Source organism: Triticum aestivum, unplaced genomic scaffold (genome assembly GCF_018294505.1).
Source record: "Triticum aestivum cultivar Chinese Spring unplaced genomic scaffold, IWGSC CS RefSeq v2.1 scaffold61924, whole genome shotgun sequence".
NCBI lineage: Eukaryota > Viridiplantae > Streptophyta > Magnoliopsida > Poales > Poaceae > Triticum > Triticum aestivum.
The window spans coordinates 17,573-23,043 of NW_025229170.1; positions in this window are offsets into that span (position 1 = coordinate 17,573).

Genomic DNA, 5,471 nt, shown 5'->3' on the forward strand with positions numbered 1-5,471 from the left:
CCCCCTCTCGACCGTGATAACCCTATACAACGGCAGCACCCCCCTCGGCCCTCTCGCTCGACCAAAACTCTCGAGGCCACCCAAATTTACCAAGTTAAAAGAGTGTTGTCGTCGAGGCCACCCCAAACCCTTTAAGCGTTGTGTTGAGGCGATCCCAAACCCTAGAGAAGCAACATCGAGGCCACTAACATGATTCCTTATTGTGATTAGCTAGCTAGTTCTACGTTTGCCACTAATATATATCCATCTGTACCATGTTTGAATAACAATTGACATGTTGTAAATATTTGCAGAAACTATGGAGCACTACCGAGATGAAGCAACAGAAGCGATGTTGGGGGAGATAATTGCAGAAGGAACTGATGTCATTGCGACATTTTTCAACGACGTCGTTGGTCAGGAAGGACAGGGTGAAGAAGAGGGCCATGTTCATGATGGCTCCGGCCCATTAATGCCGGTACAAGAAGAGGGCTATGTTCATGATGGCTCCGGTGATGACCCAATGGAGGTACAAGAAGGAGACCGTGCTGACTGCTCCGGTGACCGAACCGAGTCCGACCAGGTATATATATATTAGTTAAGCTCGTGCTGACTAGTTAATTGATGCATTAATTGTTTTGGTATATGTACACATATTAATTACTCTCGTCTTTCTTCCTTTTAATTTCTAGCCCTCCGGATCGAGCACAATTTCGGTAAGGAGACGAGGCCCGAAGAAAAAGTTGAGCTCGGATGAAAGGTTTGAGATCATAGAAATCGCGCCCGACAGCGAACCGATTGAACCCATCCGCACAAAGAACGCATTTTCTGCTCAGTGCGGGGTTCTTGTCAGGGACAAGATCCCGATCAGCATCCAGTAATGGTATAAGCCTAAGGACGACCCTGAGGTGTCTTATGTCAATGATATGCAGAAAGAAGATCTTTGGACTCAGCTGAAGGCAAATTTCACCCTACCGCTAGAGGAGGATCCGGAGAAGCCAGTTAAAGAGCAATTAATCAAGTATTGTGCTCTTAAGAAGATGGCAACCCTATTCAGGAGGTGGAGGAAAGAGTTGAACCATTTTGTCGAAAAAAAAGACACCAGAATTCATCGGCAAATACGAGAAGATCAAAGATCACTGGCCCGCATTTGTGGCCCACAAGACATCGGAAAGGAGTAAGAAGATGTCGGCGACGAACAAGGAAAATGCTGCGAAGAAGAAGCTTCACCATCGCACGGGGTCAGGTGGCTACCTCAAAGCCCGTCCTAAGTGGTCCAAGGAGGAGAATGATCTGCTTGAAAAAGGGATCAAACCAGAGAAAATGAGATGGCCAGACCGTTGCCGGACTTGGTTCTTCGGGGCTGGCGGAACCTTGGACCCTGTATCAGGGATGTGCCGTTGGACGAACGAGCAACTGGAACTACCAGTCAAGAACCTTCGACACTATATCAATGCAGCACGGAAAGGGATGTTCATACCAGACAGGGAGAAGGACGAGCTCACAATGGCCCTCGGGAATCCTGAGCACCCTGGACGGACACGAGGCACGCCAGGCTCCATTCCGTGGAAGGTTGGTTTTCCGGACGCAGGGGGTTAGAAAACCCACGAGAGGAGGAAGAAACTGGAGCAGGGCCAACTGCAGGCGCCACACGAAAGGGTAATGGGGCTAGAGGAACGAGAAGAGGAACGAGAAGCAGCAGATCGCAGCAAACGACCTGCCGAAGCTTCCCCTGAAGCTACCCCGCCATCTCAGCGGAGAAGCAGTGTGGCTTCCACCGAGCTGCTTCAGCCGGACCATGTCTTGACGGCTCCTGCCAGCTATCCCGTGGATGCTATCACGGAGTCTCAACATTGCCACATTATGGCACGATGGATTAATTTGAAGGTCAAGGGGGCTGTTGGCTCTGTTTATCCTGGTGGACCCGGCACAACTTATCACTGCCAGCCGATTCCAGAAGGATATGCTAAGGTGATGGTGGATGAAATAACAGAGGGATTTGAGGACCTCCTGCTTGACCACCCTGCCGGTGAAGGGGAGACTAGGCTGGGTTCTGCTCTGAAGACTCCATGCCTATGGCGGAAGGAGCTCATCAACCTTCCGAACTAGACGCCTCCGCCTCCTCCTCCTCCTCCTCCACCACCTCCTTCTCCGGTGAGAGACGATCAGGGCATGCGTGGCGGCACTCCGCCTCCTTCTCCGACGCGTGGCGGCACTCCGCCTCCTTCTCCGCCTGCGCCCGCGCTCCCGAGTAGCCAGCAGCCTCCTTCTTCTCTGCCTCGCCAGCAAGGGCGGAAGAGACCCGCCGCCGCCCCGGCTGCTCCGGCGTGTCGTACTCCTTCTCCTCCACCTTGTAAGCAAGCACGAAAGAAGACAGACGCCGTAGCCGCTCCGTCTGCTCCGGCGTCTAGCAGCACAACCAGAGGCGGGAGGCAATACAAATACGGTCCACCTCTCAAGCCTCTAGAGAAGTTACCGTACGAGAGGACCGAGGAGGAAAATGATATGATTGTGTGGACCCACGTGAAGGAGTTCTTTGAAGGGGCGAAAGCAAAGAGACATCCACCTCCAGAGGAGAAGGTAGATCTGGTGAATGCAAAGCACACTATCGATGCCCTGAGGAAACCACCAAAGTCTCCGCCGAGAACCAACTATCAGCGCATTACTGAACAGACATATCTCCAAGCCCAGCGATCGGGAACTACTGTTAGTGATAAAAGGTTAAAACAACGAGCAAAGGGGAAAAATTGCCCAGCTCGGCGAATAAGCACAGCAATCGTGCCCCCCACTCAATGTGTCTAATGCTCAAGGGATGATGGCCGGTTTTGGCAATCTTGAAGATTACCTGCCTAACGATCAACTTCCTGATTTCTTGGAGGTGGACGAACACACATACGAGTACGGGAAGCCTCTCATCAAAGATGAAAAATCTCTGACAACAATGATGCGAAGATTCCATAGTTGGTACATGAAAACCTGCAGAGAGTCTGAGGGGACGAATAGTTTGTATCTGAACATTAAAGAGGAGCATGACCTCGTTTCAAATGATCTGTTGTGTGTTCCATTTGATGAGTTCTTCGCGTTCTTCAATAAAAAGGCCCTCGATAAATTAATGGTCTTTTGCTACTGCCTGTAAGTACTATTTCTGTCATTAAGTCTCTATATATAGCTCGGCTCTTTCATTGGATGTATTTATAATTAATTATCCTCAATATATTATGCAGATTGAAGATCGTTGAGTGCAAAAAACAAGAAATTTATGATATTGGGTTCATTAACACAAATATCATAGATGAATTTCTGGTTAAAAAGCACGTCAAAGAGGCCGAGGACAACTTGCTACGATCGTTGATCAAAAATCAAAACAAAGAATCCATACTCTTTCCTTACAATGGACAGTGAGTGTTACTGTCGTGTGCATATTCAGTTTCCCTTATTACTCGAGCGAGGTTACAGTAATGTAATTGATGAGTTATGCATGCGTGCGCAGGTACCACTATGTTCTTCAGGAGATTAAGCTTGAGCGGCGACTAGTAACCGTCTTAGACTCGAGACGGAAAGATCCCGAAACCTATGTGGACATGACTGAATTGCTCAACAAGTAAGTTCAATCGATCATTATCGCACCATATCGGCAACTTTTTGTTCATTTCCTGATATCTCAAGTAATAATAATTATTTTCTTTGTCTTGCAGGGTTTGGAAACAGTTCACCGCAGAAGCTCCGGGACTGCCGAAGGAGCTGCGATATACATACCCAAAAGTAAGTACTACTGGCTAGCTAGTTGCGCGCATCTCCCGTTGATTCTATAGCTATACTTTCATTATGCCATTTATAATGCTTCATTATCAGTTTGATTGACTTCTATTTCTCGTAAAGTGCTTGTGGCAGGAACAAGGGAATGATTTATGTGGATACTACGTGTGCGAGTTCATCCACACCGCGACTTTGAAAAACAAGCGGGGCTACTCTAAAAGACAATATGAAGTGCCTAAGCAATAATATTCACAATTTCATTTTATTACACCATCATTTCTGTTGAGTTTCATTCATATATATGTATTAATTAACCCCCTTCTTCAAATTAGACGTGGTAGATGCGGAATGAACTCCTAGAACCAGATCGCATGAAAGCAATTCAAGAGGAATTGACGGGATTCTTTCTTGACCACGTCATCAGTAAAGCCGGAGAATACCATGTGGAAATTGATTTCAATTGCTAGGGGATTGTAATTAAGAGATCTTACATATTGTACATGTATGTAGCCAGTAGCGTCGGATACATGATACGAAAACTTGTTGTTCGACCAATCTCCGAGAAGGAGAGGTCGATCGATCACTTCTCTCGGTATGCATGATGAACTTCTATACTCAATGGTTCTCTTGATCACTTATGTATATAGTATGTAGCGTCGACCAAGCACGGACATAAGAGAGGACACTTCTCTCTATTAATTAGCTAGCTAACACAATATATGAAACACCTAAATTAACCCCCCAAAACCCCCAACCCCCCCCCCCTTTCAAAAAAAACAAAACCCCCAGCCACTGGAATGCTGACGCGTGGATGCCTTTTGGTCTTGGTTGGTGCCACCAACCGGGACCAAAGGCCCCCCTGACTGGGCTCGGCGCACAGGCCACGTGTAGGCACATTGGTCCCGGTTCGTGTTTGAACCGGGACTAATGGGTGGAGGTATTACTAACGACCCATTAGTCCCGGTTCATGAACCGGGACTAAAGGCCCTTACGAACCGGGACTATTAGGTGTTTTTCTACTAGTACTCGCAAGACTTACATTAGAACTATGCTAAGAATACAGCGCTGTCAAGGAAGGGGACTATATGGGTGGACTATACTGCAGAAATGCAAAAGATGAGGAGGGAAAGCCAATCTTAACGAAGACTAGCATTTTGTAGCACTAGAAGAAAGTAGCGTATTACACTACAGAAATTAGCTGATTTGCCGTCTGCCATGGCATGGCAGACGACAAAGAACCAGAAAGCTGACGCCAAAGGTCTTTGCCGTCAGCCGTGGACGACAAACATGCCCGACACAGTAAGTTACGGTAAACAACTGATTTGCCGTCTGTTTTTCCACAACGAACGACAAAGACACCTTTGCCGTCGGTGGCATACGGCAAAGAAGGTAGACGACAAAGAACAGACGTTAGCCACCTTACGGTAAATAGCTAATTTGCCATATGTTTTTCCACAACGAACGACAAAGACACCTTTGCCGTTGGTGGCATACGGCAAAGAAGGTAGACGACAAAGAACAGACGTTAGCCACCGGAGTCTTTGCCGTCAACCGGATGACGGCAAAACATGCTTCGACACGTCACCCACGTACCCGGCGTGACGTGTGGCGTCCAACCGCGTCGCCCTGTCCAACCGCAGCGCGTCGCCAGGTCAAAGCGCGTCGTCTAGGGAAAGTGTGTCATCTGCCACCCCCGACGCCTCATCTCGTCGACGGCTGCCTTGCCTTCCACCCCC